Raw genomic sequence first — 18,790 nt, forward strand, 5'->3', positions numbered from 1 at the left:
TTCCAACAAGGGTCCAATGTCTGAGCCATATTAAAACATGATATCTTGCTCATGTGGCTGGTCTTACAGCCTACTGACGTCATTCAAGAGATCGGTCACCTCATATAGTCACACCATGATCAAATTTTTTCCCACACCAAGTCTCAATCAATCACAATGTTCCTGGACTGCCTGCAGATTGGAGGTCAAGAAGTTGTGTGTGTGTATAGCTCTGTGCACACACTCACAAAAATGTTTCCCTCAAAGCTCTACACTGAAAAGACGAAAGCTGGGTTTCATTTATGTTCCGCCTTTGACTGTCAAAACAAAAACAACTACAAACCATAACCGGAAGCACTGCTAAGGATGAATGTATATTATAGGCATTTCTTCCTTGTTCTCATCCTGCATCCTATACTGGTCATTCTTACAGCAGGAATACAAAACTACACAGTGACCTGCACTATGGGTACACCTGGACTTGGCATATGATGTACTTCCATTAAGAAGAAGCTATTATAAAAAGGCTGATTAAAGAATAAAATTTATCATTTATGACAAAAATATTACTCCAGGAAATATTAAAAAAAAAAAAAGTAAGCTGCAAGGGTTGTAAATAGGTGCCCTAGATGCTTTCACAATGTACACATAAGCATTTCAGACATACTGTTACTGGCATTTAGTAAGAACCACACGGATCACATCTTTACCCTGTGCCTGTTTCCACCAAGGACAGATGCTACAGGTTTATTCTATAAAGTAACAAACAGTGCAGCCTCTCAACCTGTCCACTGTATCCTCAGTAATACTGAGGCTAGAAAGTCTAGAGAACCAGCACGTAGCTGCTGGGTCCCTATTTCCAGGTGGCATCTCTGCCACACGGCAGGCTCATTTTGCCCTCTGTACCATGTAACAAAAAGACACAATCAATTTAAAGAGGACATGAAAATACCAGGGTACTGGTTAATCACATCTCAGGCCACTGCTACTGACATATTTGCTAATCCTTTAAAAATTGAGGTGGGTGAAGAAAAAAAAACAAACAAGTAAAACTCTCTTCCTGAAAGATAGTCTAAGATCACAAACTGTGTGTTTACAAGAGTTGCAGCCCTTAGTTTGGCTCTTAAATGTGGACATATGTAAATTAATAAAGTATGTAGAAAACCCCTGTTAAAGGTGTGTTGACTTTGCCAATCCATTGACCTCCAAATCCTTTCCTTAAGACGTACTTTCTCACTCTCTCTCTCTTTGCAGATTAGTTCAATCTGCTCCTGGGTGCATACTCTCTCTTTCTCTAATGTGATTAAATAAGCTCCCTGTCTCCCCAGGCTTGTGCAACTGCCTCTCGCTTAGTCACCTAAGCGCTGTACAACACCCCAAAGGAGTGGAGTCAGCTGAAACAGGAGCGTTCCCAGCTCTGACATGTAAAGTACTTGCACTCAGTGCTAAATAAACTTGGAAAAATGTTCACAATGCAGCTGTGTGCACAAGATGCTGCAACCGCAGGGCAAGAGTAATTATACACAAACAAGATACTTAGGATTTATGTTCCCCTCAAATAAAAATGTGCACTACTCATGCCAATCTCAGCACTTCATGGTATGCCTGCAATCTGAAGCAAAGGAACAGATCCTCTGCTAGGGTTAACAGATTAGATACCATCACTGCTTTATTTTCCAATAAACTTTACAGGCATTCTAAGCATTGTTGGTAGACATTGACACCCTCTTCACCACAGAAGGCTGAGGACTCTTGGGAGGTCCTTCTAAATGTCTTTTTGTGTTAATGGTATTTATTTGGACAATTTGCTATCGGCATATGTTGGGGATTCCTCTTTGGGGAAGTTACGGGGTTAAAGCTGAAGCCCACAGGAATGCTAGACCAGAATAAAATTTGAAAAGTTTCAGGAAACAGGCACAAGTATCCCAAGACCATTCCAAGCAAAGGTTTATCTAACTTACAGTTTAAATTCTCTTGTGAAGGAGAGCACCAACTGCTTGTGCGAGTAGCTTTTTGGAAGCATCTCTCAGAAAACTATTTCTCCTAATAACCAACATTAATTAAATTTGTTGCTAACAAAGTCGATTTCCCCTTATCTTAGCTGTTTTCACTGAAGAAAGGATTGATCACTGTCCTCTCCATAATGACTTTTTAAGCATGGTCATATTTATCATCTGTTTTTCTAAGAAAAAAAGTGGAGCCAATACCCTGGTTTTCTGCATTTTGAAAATTTCTCAGCATTCTTGTTTTGCTTCTCTGGATCTGTAATTTTTTTCAAGTACAGCATCAACAAGCAATGCCAAATTCAAAGCAACATATGGAAAGAAATATTGACTTCAATGGGCCTGAGACTTCTCAGCAGCCATTCTCCTGAGGCAGACTCAGCAATGACCTATGCAGTGTTACTTAATTAGATTCCCATACTATAGCATAGTCTCACTCAAATAAATAAATCGAGAGAGACTTTCTTAAAGTTACTTTTATACCTGCTTAGCTCTGCATGGTGGAACCTGAAAAGGTATGACTTGCACACAGAGTTGAAAGGTGGCTTCATAAGCTATGTTAACGTTGCTACAAACAAGGAAAACTCAACAAACAACTTTCAGGAGTACTTTAGTAAGCAATTGTTCTCTGGCTGGAATGCAAGTTACACCACACTAGACCCACTTCAGATTTTGCCCCAAGGAGCCTGAGAGCTGGGTGGGAGACTGATGGGCATTCCCACCAGCCTGTCAGGCTGGACAAGCTGCGAGAACAAGTAGTCAGTCTGACGTTTTTGTCTTCCTTTTCTCAACCACAACCAGGAGAAAAAAGTTGATGCAGATTTCAATCTTTATATTTAGATCAAGTTCAGTTAAAATTGTAAGAGAAAAATGTTCAAGAGTTCACCATTTTCTTAAACAAATTAAAAAAAAAATGGAATTTGCATTCCTCTGCTTAGAGGATTTGTACAGAGTGAAGAGCCAGTCTATGCAAGTGGTACATGAGCAGCAGCTGGCTCTTCGCAGGAGGCTGCTGGAACCAAAGGAGAGAGGCATAGAAAATAACTTGTCACACTGCAACTCCAGACATCACAGAGCTCTCATTATTGTGTTCTGTCCCAAGGGGGCCACTGTTTCTACGAGGCGCCTTTCCTGCTTCTCACCATACCCTTTGCTACGTGAAAACATATATATTAAAAGCCAGGCATGGGAAAAAGATGGCAGTCCCAAAAACCTGCAGCAAGGAGGCATGGAAAAATATTATTTTTCCTGCTAGCAATTGTTTGGGTTGACAGAACATATCATTTCTACTGTGAAAAGGAGCGTGTGTACTGAGCTCTGTGAGCTCATCTTGGTATCTCTGCCAGTGCCAACTAGTAGCAATTCAGAGCTCAGCTTGTTACTGCAGATGAATTCATTACAGCTGTCAGGTACCTGCCAATTTAAACCTTAGTGAAAACTGGTCAGAAAGTCAGTGACTTTAGAAACCAATACAGTTCTACTAGTTTCGGAGGCTCAAATGGACATATGCAGAAGATACCTTCCAGTAGCCCATTTTGCAATCAATTAGAAATCAAATCCTTTGTGCTTGAAACAGGGTGGGGGAAAATATTTTGAGACTGCAGTTTGATCTAAACACAGCTCTTACTTGTGGTTTGGCAAAGGACTCTGAAATGCTGTTAAATCAAAAAGGCATAGAAAACCTGCAATTGCCGTGTCTCTGCTTATAAAAAAACATTTTAAAAAAACCACATGCATCATTCAGTACACAGATGCCACATTCTTCCCTACCCTTATTTAATAGCTAGCTGTCAATCTATGTTGAAGAGCAGTTACCTGACATTACCATAACAATACTTCAAAGCTTTATATTAAATATGAATATCTTACTAGGCAAGCCCATAGGAGAAAAAAAAAAAAAAAAGAAAGAAAAAAAGTGCCTTTTCAGTCTAGAGATACAAAATTGGACTTCTTTGAGAAGAGATGATAGAGTGTAACTACACGGGAGTGTGGATCACAGATACCCCTGACTTCTCTTTACTGTAATTAAGCAGAAACAGATCAGCAAATTTCAGTCTGCATAAGAAAGATTTCTCATCTCTATTTATATTAGCTGTGGTAGAGAGGAACCTAAATGTGAACTGAGAACTCTGGCCATTACCATAACACATAAACACTTCTGCCGTCGTCCAGGAGATGAATTATGCCCCTACTGTAAGCATTCACTGCAATGGAACCTTGCCTGTGTCACTCATTTTGGGAGACCATGCCACGTGAACAAGCCAAAAGAACTCAAAATTTCTTTCAAGTTGTGTCAGTTTTATACTGAGTATGGGGAACTGGAGCTGACATTAAAAACACCATTTTGCAGGCAGGATTAGAAAAATATAGTGGAAGACAAAGACTTAATGAACATCTGGGACACACAATTGCATCCCGTAATTGAGAGTAGTTGTGAGTAGTAGTGAGAAATCTAAGCATTGAAATCCTGTGAAAAAAGGACCAGGTGCTTAGGTGGAAAGGAAATACAGTTAGGTGGTAGCTTACCAATATGTAGCACCTTCCATTCCCTCTGCAAGGGAGCGGAGAAGCCCAAGGCCAGAGGGCAGTTAGAAAGCAGAAGGCAGTAGGTGTTTCCCAGAAGAATGTCCAAGAGTAAACACAGAGTAAGCACCAAGTATGTCCCCTCTCCTCCCAGCACGCCTTGTGACCACATCAGATGAGTCCCAAAATTGCAACCTTCCTTAGGAGCCGCTGTCATGAAAGCTATTGACACCAGCCTTCATGGTCTGAAAACCCTTCATGCCAGCTTCCCATTGACTAAGCCTTCCACATCTCAGTCAGCTTTTCACGGACCAGAAACTGAATGTTGCAGGAATGTAGCTGTGCCAGTCCTCAGCATTATAAGACATGATTACATAGACTTCTGACACGTGAAACTACACAGAGGGAAGCCATTAGGAAATGGGACCAAAAAAAAACCCAAGCATCTATGAAAGGGGGGGAAAAAAGTAGGGCAAAGAAACTTCATTCCAGAACTCCCTCCCTCACAAGAGAGAGACAAAACCCTGAACTATTACAAAACCTCTGAACTATTCAGCATGAGAAAATGTTTCTATAAACCTTTTTCCAGTATCCCGCTATAGAATGGTTTGTCACCTTGGTGACTATCCTTCAATTTTTCTTTCTTTGAACATAAACAAAATATGAATTGAAGATGGACTGGAGTGACAAATCCATCAGCAACTTCTCCCCCCACAACCCATATGCCACAGGTGATAAAGTTACCTACATGAGAGCAACAGCACCTACTCAGTACTCGGAGAACCTATTCAAGGCAGGAAAGCTCCTTATTCAAGAGTAGAACAGTTGTGGGCAGGGCAGAGTATTTATAAATTTGTATGCATTGTTGTTTACTCTAATTGGATTGCTTCGTGTAAGCATTTTGACTGAAACAAGATGAGATAATGGGAAATCTGACTGCTGGAAGCCAGCTCAGTTTTAATTTGAATACATGTATTTATTTAAGCCTTCACAAGTTTTCCCATTGGCTCTGCATGTGTGAGGAGCTAAGACAATGAAGAAATAAACTGTGAGTGCTCAGAATGGTATTTGTGAGCTTGCACAGGGAGGGAAAAAAAGCAATCAACAACCACAGTAGTGGATGTGATGAGCTTTTTTCCTAGTGGTTCACTTTACATTTGTGTTTCCATCTTATTCTGAAAGTGGGTTTTTGTGATGTAGAAGAATGGAGAAGAGGGGGAAAAAAATTCAAGAAAGCAAAGTAAATCTCTTACTTATTCACACTGAGTTTTCTATTAGCATATAAAAAACTTTCTACATCAACTAAATTAGAAAATATAAGGTATAAAGCTTTTGCTGTGAATCTAAGCAAAACATCACATCTAAATAGCTTGTGTTCACATGCGTGTATGAACATGTACATACTCATTTCACATATGTGCAGACCTAAATGTAGACCATTCTTTCCAGAGGAGTTTCTTCTGTACTCGGAGATTAGCACTTCTCAGTAAGAACATCCACTTTTGAGTCTGTTTTCAAGCATTGTATCTAAACTAACAATAGGCCTAAGCAGCAAATCTGAATTCAGGTTCAATCCTCTCCAGAGCTTCATCATAAAATTTACTGTCTTTGAGCTTTCTGTTGGATCTGTAATAGAACAAAATGTGTCAATATTAACTCTTCCAATTTGCAAGTGGACAAAAACAATATTAACACAACTGTGAAGAATGAAATTGTTCAGTTATGAAAAATGAAAATAAGTTGGTATTCTCAGTATTGCAACAGTGCTTTTCATTAAAGGTTTGCACAAAGTACAGCAAACTGACAAAATAATTTGTGGTTTATTTATGCATGTATATAGCTACATTAGACGGTACAGGCCATTTAAATAGTTCATTATGGTAGCAATCATTGTTAGTAACCTTATGTTAAGAAGTGTGGGCAGACACTTCATTAATGCATGCACAGATTGCCAGGATATTGTGCTGTCTCCCTGCTGCAGAATTATAAAATACAGTAGCAAGAGTGAGTGGGATGATGAAGTCATCTGGCAAATCTCCACTGGATGATGCATCTAGGAGCAAATGACATAGCATATTCACACCACCCACTGGATACACCACTAGACTGGAATTTGGGTGCAGACAGCTCTAATGCTCAGATATTCCAGTGATCCCCATTGCCCAAGTGTGGACAAGTCACAAACCAAACCTAACTTGCTGTATCTTTGGAGGAGGGAACACTATTGCTTTCTTTCTTAAGTTTATTAAGCTTAAACTCTAGCAGAAAAAAAAAGAAAAAAAAAGTAATAGTAGAGCTACCAAAAGCTGGGGTTGCCTAGCATTTCCAGTATAAGTGCTTCATTTTTGTTCAACTATAAATTGACTAAACTTCAGCTATCAAAGCTGAAATTTCCACGACAGGATCTGTTTCCATCTATCTTCCCCCTCCCTTCCCTTTTTGCAATGAAGATGGTATAAATGAATTGACTCCTAATCTTGGGAAAAGGAGATTCCCACTTCATGGAAAAGTCCTCCATAAGCTACTAAAACACATACTTTGCTTTGCTTCTTAGGTCCCAATCTACAGATATGAAAATAAGTTCATAATAATTGAAGTATTCACATATTACCAAGAAATTAAGCAGGCATATAAAAGCTTTTAAAGTCATGTAATCTAAACATTGATAAACAGCTATTACTGCTAAAGGCTAACAACAAAACACAAATGTTACAGAAACAATCCTAAAAATCATTTACAGATACAGGGCCGGGAACTCAAGCTTCAACCACCAAAAAAGAAAAGTGTGAAGAAAGAACTTAATAAGACTGTAACCTGCAATGTCCAGTCACAAAGCCCTTTTATTAAGAAGCAATTATAAACCAAAGTGAGCAGGAATTTCTCAGATAAGTATTTGCATTGTAGCTGGCCTTTTTAAATGTCTTCATCAGTTTGAGGGGGACATGTCAAAGCTCAGCATCTGTCTAGCAAGATGATTAGTTTAAATAGCTATATTTCATGGGTAAAATAAAGCTTTATGGTGCATTGAGGACCAAAAAAAGACATTCACTAATAAGCTAAAATAAAAAAAAAAAAGAACAAGTGATATACTTATTTACTGTTTTTTTGTTTTGTTTTGTTTTTTCCAGTACAATTGTCTTTTCTCCTGTCCCCCCTTTGCTAGGAGAACACCCATTTTGCGCCTTTTCTGTGATTACTTTTCAGACTAATTCTTTCCTGGATGTTCCCCCCCACACACACGCACACACACATCTATTTTGCCAGTCCCTCGATGAGGAGAGGCTGAGCCCTGCAGTGTTTGAGTGGAATGTTGACGCCCACGTGGGTGGGTGCAGAATTAGCCAAAACAAGTCCTTGCATTCCTTAGGATGTCAGCCCCCTTCTGTTGGCTCTTTCCTAATATCTTACTAACAGGTAAAATCTCTTTCCCAAATCAGCCTTCCCCATTCTTTCACAGTGGAAAAAGCAGAAACAAACAAAAAAAAAACCTTCCTTAAACAGGTGCCCAGGCATATTTATAGCGAAGTATTATGCTAGTTAGACAATTACAGTTTTTCAGTTGCCCCATTTAAATTCATATAGGTACCTAATAAACCATCAAATGAAGAAGAATTACCAGTAAATAACAATTACCTTGAAAGAACAGTACTTTAAATATTAAAGTGACACTTCATTAGTTATGCTGGCAAGCAGGTCAGTTTGAATCAAATGGCTATTTTAAATTAGTGGTCCTATTGCAGACGTGGGGTGTAATTTTTATTACCAAATACCCAACCAAGCTAGTGACCTTAAAAACATTACTCAAGAAATGGTTCAGAATTAATTAGAGTACTGTGCCAAGGGGAAAAAAAAAATAGTGTTGAACATCTCTGAATTCTTTCCAGGAAGATGTTTTTAATAATGACAGTAGTTTACTCCATTTAAAGGTCTATATCCTCAAGTCAAAATGTAGGATTATATGAAACTAGCAAAATATAAGAGTAGAAAAATATTTCTATAATTTTTTCTCCAACTGCAGTGAAATATTTTTTTAAGAAAAAATGAGCCTCTAAAGCATCTATAGCTTCACAGTTACTCTACTACAGGACATTGGCTAGAAATTGACTGACTCCCAAGAGAAGCTTCTATTGACATTTACTTTTGCTGTGCACACTAAAATGAGGGGAAAAAAAGAAGCAAAAACAAGGAAAAAAGCTACAGAGAAATGTGATTTGACATTTATTGTTTTTCATTTTTAGTGATCTATGGTATTGGAACTCATTGAAAAAAAAAGTTAGCTAATGTGCATTTTCTTAATTACAATTTCTTTTCTATAACACACATCAGAGCAGAGTTTTCACACAGGCAGTTCAAGCAACTGCCACTGCAGAACTCCAACTACAATGAGAAGTTTCTATATTTTCAGCATTCTCAAAAAATAGAGCTTAAAAAATAGAGCTCTAGCTTTTCTTAGCAGAAGTAACAAATCATCTGGCACTATGCAAAAGGAATGAAATTCGCAATATGGATTGCTTCTTTTAGGATCCTGTACAGATATGTTCACTTCACATTCTACTTGTCATCCCTTCTATTCATCTGCTTTCATCCCAGTTTCTATCCGACATCAGTTATTCCTTTTTACAGTCCCATCCAATGTATACTGGGATGGCAGTAACCTCGGCCATAAGCAGCTGGGATGCTTAAATTCTACCCAGCTCAAGTACAACATTTGTGGTTGTTGCTTTTTTTTTTTTTTTTTTCTTTTAATGCCATAGCTGGGGAGAATTTGCCAGCTACTCACTAGACACACGCACACAAAAAGAACATGATACTATGAGTCACAACAGAGAACCCATGAGAACTGCCATAACTACACTAAAGTTCAACATAAGAGTTAATTCCCTTTGAGGTAGAATGACTTCACACAGAACTTGAAGAAAGATTCAAAACAAAAGTTGAATTTGAATAGAAAAATGTAACTTTTCCGTCCAAAGATGGAACCCATTAGTTTTCAGATGGTACACCTGTTGTAGGTACAGGGAAGATCCATAGCCTTGTGAAAAACTTTGAATTTCAAAACTGCTAGAAATCTGGTAAAGGTTTTGGGTACCAAAGATGGGACCTGGAAAGAATTTACTTACCTGAGAAGCAGGAGCCCTGAGATCTGGTCCTTTTTCCCCTGAGTTTTATGTCAAGCAATAAATTATGTGAGCAGTCCCAGAGATGGGGATCAAAACCCTGGATTCCTCCTCCTTGGCTGTGTTTCCTAACCACGAGGCTACAGAGAAATTTCATTACTTTCCCTCTATGGTTCTTTTGAATTACAGCCTGACTAGTAGAATAGTTTTTGCAGGAGCAGTGGGGAATGTTCCCACACTTCCCTTGGTGATGGTAAGAACACATCAAGCAAAGTTGGACACTGGACATCTTGAATGAGCTCCAGCCACTAATAGTGCAAGAATATAAGCTCCTTTGGTCAAATATTCGAAGAGAGGAATGAATCCTGTTCAGCACTTTTATCCTTATTATACATGGGCTCTAAAGGTCTGACACCAAAGCACCGGATTGCACTCAGTGCAGACAGTGGCAGAACTTAAGTCCTCCCTGAAATCCTGACCTATGTGCCTGATCCTTGCGCCCTGCTAAAAGCTTTGCCACAGATTTGAATGGGCATAGGATCAAACTCACTCCTGCCTCAGTGGAATTCTGTGTTTGCACAGAGGTTGACAAAGAGCCAAGTAAGGACTTACAATTATATATGATAATTTTTCCTTATATTCCTGAGAGCTGTCCAGTAGCATTCAAGACTAGTGAAAACAAATATATACCCAAAGTAGCAAACCCTGGAAAACATCTGAGCACCCGGGTCTCAGCCTTGTCCCGGCTCCATCTAGGAATTATATCCACCACTCAACACCATCTTGGCTGCTTCAAAGAAAAGGAAAATGTGTTCACATGCTGGACAGTGTAAAGAACAACGTACCAGGACATGTCATGCCGTGCAACTATCACCCAGTTTTCTCTTATCCTGAAATGGAAATAGCACAAAGACAACCAATACTCCATTCCAAAAGGATCTTGCCGTGCTCACCCAGTGACTTAGATCCATTAGCAAGACCTAGACAAAAAACGGCCTTCTGTCAACAAGCACTATTGCTCAGTTGTACAGGTGCACAGATCACTTGTGGGTGGGGGGAAGCTGTTTATTTTGGATTAACTGTGGATTTCATGGCTGAATTTAAGCACTCACACAGGAAAATCAATTGCAAAGTACAGCTATAGGAAGCAAGGCCCTTATAATCAAAGGAGGTAATTTGTTCATTTCAGCTGAGTAGTCATTGAAATGCGTATCTTGTACAAATATTTGTCTGATATATTGATATACGAATATAATTTCGGTATATTAGCTAAAGCACTAATTAGATTAATAGCAATATTTGCTTTGAAAAGGTCTCCCTTGCTGAAATCAATTAAAAGTGCATGATGAAATTTCATTAAGCTCTACAATATGTTTTTCCATCAAGTGCAAAGTTACTATCTTCCAGCTATTATCATATAACAGTACAAGATAGGACTCTCAATTGATTCAGAAATCCTTGTGCCAACACAGTTTTGTACTTCTATATCAGTAAGCATGGATTTTCTCCCCACATACTGAAGGAACATATTTGCCTTGCCTGCAAGCAGCACTGAACTTGTGAACACAGGATTAAATTTACGGAGGGATATACCTGTGGTAATCTCAATGTCGCGCTGCCCAGGAGGGCTCCCTCATACAAAGCAAGTCATGTCATGTTCTGTGTGTCTAGGGGAACGGTCCCCCCTTCCACCAGCCCACACGGTAATGGATGATAATCACCATCTCCTTTGTATCTGACAAAGAGTATGTTATAAACTGTGAAACACAGAACTAGGACCATTATAAATGTGCTATTAGATGTCCCTTAAGAAGTGCGGGGATGAAGGAGCAGCAGAAGCAATGGGCGCAGGCCTGAGCTAACCTGATGAGCTCAGAAGCCACACATATAATACATGTGTGTGTGTAAATATATATGTGCATATATGTAGATGTATGTCTATGTGTGTACATCTCCTTTCCCAGAACAATCATTAAATCTATGACTGGGCAGGAACAGATTGTGAACAAAGACAAATGAATGCACAGAGAAGAGATGGAAACGTCATTCCTAGAAGTAAGGATGGTGCCAATAACTGCACCCAGAGAGACAATGATCAGTGACTGTTCCTCATCCCACTGTCCTTTCTGTTCTCGTTTCCTGGAGCCTCAGACTCAAAAACCCAACAGATTTGTCACAGCCACATGACTTAGGAAGCTACGTCAGTTCCTTGCGCCTGAAATTCCTGTGTCTTGTCACTATTTCTTCAGGCTGCCAACACACAAATACTGCCGTGGTGAGAACAGAAGAAAGCCTTTCATAAGCAAGACTGGCCTCGATAAACAACAACAGGTTTTACTCTTGTGTTGTACCTGCAGGGCAACAAGGTCCTGATCCCAGGTAGTCTGCACTTCCGTAATACATTTCCTGCTATTACTCTGGCTGCCTCCAGTGCCTGAGACCCAGAAGAAAACCAATAGTATAGGAAGAGAAAGACAAAGGGAGTACCAGCAGAGATGAGTCCCTGAGACACTGAAAGAACATAATTCCCTGCGCTATGGATTTGTGCTCTTTCTGAGAACATGGAATTAGAAAATCCTTCATAAAAAGTACAATATTTACAGACAAAAAGGAACCAAAATGAGGTAAGACAGATGAAAAATTATGTAGTAAAGAGTCTGATCTCACACCACTGAAGTGCGAGGAGCTGCTCTATATGGCAAAAGTCAAGCAGGTGTTTAAGTGCTTCCTCCAAAGAATTGACTCATACTCTAAGCTGCAGTTCTTAGCTTGTAACAGGAACAGAACTTTCTTCACTGAGAGACCCTGAAAAGAAGCAAAGAATTACATATTATGTTGAAGGCACAAAAATGCATTTAACATTTTCTAATAAAAACAAGAACTGGCGCTTTTATAAAACCAGATAAATACATTTTTTCAGGTATTATATTTAGAATGCAAAGAGAAATTCATCACCATGAAGATTTTATATTCCATCAATGGCACTACCACCCACCTAAGTCTGTCCATGTGTTGGTGTGAAAGTGCGCCTTCCTGCAGTGTTCATGTCAGAATTAAACACCCTGCATTGTAGACACATTAGGAGTGCTTTATCATGCTCAGCTGATGTACACGGTAGCTCATTATGATTGGGTAACTCAGCCACTAAGCTCTACAATAAGCCCACGCTGAATCCTAAAAAGGGAGGCATATATAGGCTATGGAGGTGTTGAATAAGAGAAGCTATACTGTGCTCTACATAATTAATTTTGCCTTCTATCTTTCTGCTATTTTTAGTGAAGCTGCAAGCTGAACACACTGAATAATTTCATCCCCAGTGTAATTACACAGAATCACAGAATCATCCAGATTAGAAGAGACCTCCAAGATCACCTAGTCCAACCTCTGACCTAACACTAACAAGTCCTCCACTAAACCATATCACTGAGCTCTACATCTAAATGTTTTTTAAAGACCTCCAGGGATGGTGACTCAACCACTTCCCTGCTTTCACTGAGCATCTCCCAACTCAGTAGAGTCCTATTGTGTTCAGACTCTTCACGCCCTTTCCACAAAGAACAGATGAATATGCTTAACCCTAGACACAGAGGAAAAATACAAATTCCTCTTCACAGCTAGGGCTTCTTGTTACTCTGGACCAGCATTAGGCATTGCAACAGACTCAGCAGCCTCTATCACCTATGTTAGCAGCTGCCCACTTTTTCTCAGTATGGAAGCAGAAGCTTTTGGTCAAGAACACATGAAAAAAATAAGAGCTTAACCATGGTAAGGGAAAGGATTGGAAAATACAAAGTAGAGGGGAGAGGAAGAAATAGCAAATGTGTGAAAGACAGGGAGACTGGGACCATTTGGGGAGGGGGAAGAATTAGAAGCTGGCAAAGAAAAAGGCCTGATGAGAAACAAGATAGCTGATACAGGGAATAAGCTCCAGCCAAAACACAAGGGAAGAGGAAAGCTCACAGCCAGCTGGGTCAGAGGCCAGAATGAGAAAATAGGCAGTGGTGTAGAAAGGGAGGAGACATGGAATACCATTCCAGCACTAAGGGAGACGAGAATGAAGGAGGGTCCCAGGGATGAAGACCAGGACATAGGGTTACCCTGGCTTAACATCATAGGAGTATCATTATAATATCACACAGCATTTCTGTTTCTTGATTTTACTTCAAGATACAAACTGACTTTTTGCCATAACTCTGCAAATTCAATGTTTAAGGCCTTAAAATGTATCAGTGCAATGTTAAAAGGTGTCCCTCATATACTGAGCATCCTGATACAGCCTCAGTATAGATGACTACCTGCTACTCTTTTTCACTCACTTGTATGTGTATGGGCAGGCGTGTGCATGTTTTCTTTCTTGGCTGTGGTATAAATCTTTCCAGCATGTCTTCAATTCATAAATATTAGGTAAGGTTGTTTTTCCCTCCACTGATTATGAGTGCAATTAAATGTATTTATTCAAATGAAGTTCTTAATATTCATTAACAGTGTCATTCAGAGGTCTAGATTGCAGCTTGGTTTCATGTGTAAAATTCTACCTAAAATTTATCAGAGAAGTTTGTTTTGTTTTGTTTTTGTTTTTTTAATGCAATCCCCCCCACCCCACCCCACCCCCCATTTAAAGATAGGCCACATATCACAATAAGCAAATCTACTTTAACCCCATCATATTGCATGATACACCTGACAACTCAACAGGAGACCTTGGAACACTTCAAAGATGTATAGGAACAAAAAAGAGTGGGTGCTTACCTCAGAACAGCAGAGCTATTTCTATGCTTTTATGCAGTTTGTGATGGGTATTTTTTTTCCTGAAACCAAAAGCAAAAACAAATATAGGTCTGTATAAGCAGAGAATCCCATCAGTTTTATTGTTTTAAGACTAACTAACCAAAAAGCAAACAAACTCATAGCTTCTCTGGGAAGAAAAATGAGAATGGTAGGAAGTGAAGCATGAAGCCCAGTATCAGTTGCGTGACAATGCATTATATAAGCAAAAATTATACTCTATTAGACAGAAGGCATAGTTTATACAAGGGATGATGCCATTTTCTCAATGAAGAAAGCAGCCATACTTGTTAGCAAGACGGTATTTCATACAAATAGGACTAACCCTTGGGGACTGTGACATTCCACTGACTACCCACCACTGAGGGGAAATTTTGGTCACAACCAGCAATCCACTGGATGCTTGGCCAAGGGAGACAGCTGGGGAAGTTTTGGTTGAATTTATCACCAAAATACATATTTCATAAGGACTGAGCAAGTAAATAAATAAATCAGATCTTGGATAAACACCTCATCATTTGTCATCTCCATTTGTCAGCAGTTTACATAGTGTTTCTCTCACTTTTACATAATGCAGACAAGCGTAGCAGATTAAGAAGGTTGTAGTTGTTCTAGACTCATGACCAATTTCTTTCTTTTCTGGGCACAAAGTTTTTCTGTGCCTCACACCAAACTGCTCCCCGGCAGCCTCTGTATAGACTTTGTTTCAGCGTCTAATTACAAAAGGACAAAGGCAGGATTTGACTTGAGGAGGAACCAGGAAGCCAAAATTCCCTTTACAAGATTATTTGGAATGTAGACATATATTTAAAGTACTCAGGGAGAGAACAGAATGGAAAATAAATCCCCCTAGGGATGATTGCCCAGAGTCTGGGGTGGGTGCAATGAAAAAAGTGTTATAAATCAGGGACAGCTTTCTAACTATGGATGAATAGTCTATTAAAAATAGTAGTCCTCCACTTCTTGGGAGGTTGAAGAGCCTACGTCCTTGTTTATGTTAGGGATCAGCCCTGATTTCAGCAACTGATAACCAGCAATTGGTTTGATCCCATGTGACCTCTACTGTAAACAGGTAAAACCCATGGGGAGCTTCCAAGCTAAGTTTCTTTGAATACACCCCAAGAAGGGAAAGGGGTAAGTCCCTCCGCTTCTGCAGAAACAGCTCTAGCGTCCTACTCAATAAAGACAAAGGCAGGGGACACAGCAGCACTCCACTAACCCAGTCCAACCCAGGAATACTAATGGGTAGTAAAAGGACAATTGGGTGACATAGGCAGGATAGAAATTGCTTATGTCCATTCAGCCTAATGAGACAAGCAGAAGATAATCACTGTGACAATTTTCAAACAGTGCTAATTGTCATCACATTATTGGCAGAAGCTGTGCTTCAGGAACCTTCTTTGCAATACTTTTCAAACACCTCCAAATCAATTTTCCTGGCACATCCCCAAATGTTCTGTTCAGAAGCATACTCGGGACTTGAAAAGATGTAAGACAAGTTCACCTGGGCTAAGCAAAAGTCCATCCAGAACAATATCTTGTCTTGAATGATGTTCAGTGCAAGAGGAAGGCATACTCATGGTGACAGTTGGAGGTCTTTCACTGCTGTTCTAATCCAGCTAATATGATCGAGCAAGCACGGCTCTGTCTCGTCGGGTGAAATGCCTGAAGCACAACAGGCAAATGTGTTTCACCCTCAAATTCCAGGAAAGTGTTGTGCAAATACTTTGCGTGGGAAGGCTCTCTTAACACGGCACATGTGACTGAGTACAGTAAAAATGTCCCAGGTCTCTCCCTGGTATAACTGCATCATACCCAGGGAGGTTACACCAGAAATAAACTGGCCTACAAACCTAGTGATCTTTCATGAAGTGATCATCAGTGCAGCAGATGAGATGGGGATAGAATCGTTCCTGAAACCGAAATGGTGTTCTTTGTTACTTAACATGTGCTCTAGACATCTCAGGCTTGAATCAGCTGTTGTACCTGTTCACCTTACATCACTGTAACCTCACTGACATTAGCAAATGACTCCTGAGCAAGGAAAGAAAAGACAGACCTGCGACAGATGTGACTTACCAACCAGTTAGGTTTTTTTCTTCATTTTATGTAAAGCAACATGAAAGAGCAGATCTAAAGCCCAAATGAAGAACACAGAGCACAACTGCCAATGACTTGGAAAATAAAATTTCAAAGAAACAGATATGTTTTATACCCTCATCCTTTCCATCAATTTGATGGTTTATCGACCTCTAAAAAATATTGTTCCAAAATATTGCTTCAATACTTGTAAGTAACTGTGCTACTGACAGAAATACCTTTTCTGGAGGGTAAAAAGTCCATATGACATCACTATATATCATAACAGTCTCATGGGCAAATATTCACAAATAATCATTTAGAATACATTTTATGTGTCTATTCCTCTCAAAGAATAAAAATCGACATATTTAGTTATAAGCTACCAATGATCAACATTTCTCACAAGCCACCACATAAATTTTCCTCATTTGACATTTCCAATTGCAAACTGTGTTGAAAGCAGTGTTAAACACTATTAGTTCCAAGACTTCCTTGGCTTCAGCCCATCCTGGAGCTCTTGCCACAGGACAGTCAGGTTTCATTTATTAGGCTCTTGTTGAATCCGGATGAGATGCTGGCACTAGATTAACCAAGGGAATTAACACCAAGAGCGAAACAAAAAAGCATCTCTTCCAAATAGCCTTTCAAATATAAACCAGTGGAAAAGAACTAAGAAGTCAACATTAATTCATACACTCACCCAAAGACAAACATGGAGCACAGAATATTTTGTTTTGCATTTTAAGCATGTAGTGTAACAACACACACACACAAAAAAACTGGAAGTATTTTGTCTGATTTGACACTTGACTGCATCTTCCTGCTCTGTGGCTTTGAAATGGAAAGAAAAAATGACAAAAGAAGAAAACAAGTAGTCCTTTAACTCCTGCAACCTTTGCTTTAACAAGAAATAAGAATGTTATTCCAAAGAACTTCAGGCTTTATGGCTCTTATGGTTTCTAGGTAAGTCCAAAAGTAAAGTCTCAGCTCACTGGGAGAGCTGTTTAGCAACACTGCATCACCTCACAAAGGATTTTGTTCCAAATACTTCAATGAGAGATGAAGTTTCATTATACTCAAGAGAACAGTTGAGCCTAAATGGCACCTCAAAGCTCCAAGTCTGTAAGTAAACTGAAGCATGAATTACACTTCTCTCTCTATTATGTTATCCCAACCACATTCAGTAAACAAAGAGCAGTACATCTTGAAATCTCTAACCCTGTGCCAAATGCAGTCCCAAGGGCCTATTAGGCATGGGTTAATAAATTGGTCAAGTGCAACATGATGTGTAACTATAATTTGAAATTAAGCTAACATCTGCACATCAACTGGGCATGTTGATGGTAAACACAAACTTCTTAGCAGAGATACTAATGATTAATTCTTTATTCCCACTAAATTACAAAAATCCCTGACATGGTTGAATAGTACACACATTAGACCAGTATAATAGATTAGCTGCAGGGGTAAGATGAAGGACTCTAATTATCCTAATTTGGTCAAGATTGTTTGAATATCTTGGCTTTAGAGAGTAAAGAAGCCTAAGGGAGTTTGGTCCCAAATCCCACATCTAAATTCTTTAGACTTATTTTTAAATATCTAGTTCACGAACCTTGGAGTAAGTCTCTTAAATGTCTTTTGAGACACCTGTCTGAGTGTCTTAGGGCTTAGTACCTAGCCACTTTGTGGATTCTTAGCATACCTAAGCAAAAATATCTGCCCAAATAAGGAAAATGTGGACAACGTAGTCAACAGTGATTCACTAGGTTGACATTCTCCCTATTGTTCTTGCAGTCCTCACAGAACTGGGTGGAGAGTTAGGGAACTAATAGGCATAAGGTCAATGAGCTGTTTTAGAAGCAACACAACTGACAAAGCTGAGTTTCCTATGATATATGCCTTACATCCTCCAATTACAACCACTTTCCTTCATAATCACAGTACCCCTCTGTTCCCTTCCATATGCTTATTTGACGGCCTGCACAAGCAATAGTGCATGCTGCAACTGATTTGGAGCTACATGTGCTGACTGGTTAGCTGGCTATGATCTCAGGCTAGGCAAGGGACTGGTCATTGATGCTTGTCCCTCACCTCTAAAGGAGGCAATAAGGCATTCAAAAAAGAGTAGGACACTAATAGGAATCCGTATTCTCCAGCCAACTATTGACAGTCATTAAAACTGTGGACACCCAATATCTTTTTGTCTTTTGCCCCATGACCCTATCCCCTATCTAGTTTGTCCAAGGTATTCAAATGTTACGTGGAAAGAAAGATATGCCTTTTGTTGTAAATTTTTGATTC

The 18,790-nt window shown here is 39.4% G+C and overlaps 1 long non-coding RNA gene across 2 annotated transcripts in view; it reads right to left on the reverse strand.

Moving 5' to 3' along the window:
• Positions 1-3,286: 3,286 nt before the first annotated feature.
• The window catches only part of LOC310895425, a 43,880-nt gene continuing 28,376 nt past the window's right edge, over positions 3,287-18,790 (reverse strand). Inside the window, exons 2-4 of one of the 2 annotated variants that reach the window (XR_014580676.1) lie at positions 14,372-14,430; positions 12,292-12,427; positions 3,287-6,131 (exon numbers count right to left, since the gene is read on the reverse strand). This is a non-coding gene — a long non-coding RNA (uncharacterized lncRNA). Of the gene's footprint in view, positions 6,132-6,328; positions 12,428-14,371; positions 14,431-18,790 lie in introns of those variants that run through there. The other variant, XR_014580677.1, reaches the window with a different exon arrangement.

The sequence above is a fragment of the Anser anser genome (assembly GCF_964211835.1).
Source record: "Anser anser genome assembly, chromosome: 2".
In the NCBI taxonomy this organism is placed as follows: domain Eukaryota; kingdom Metazoa; phylum Chordata; class Aves; order Anseriformes; family Anatidae; genus Anser; species Anser anser.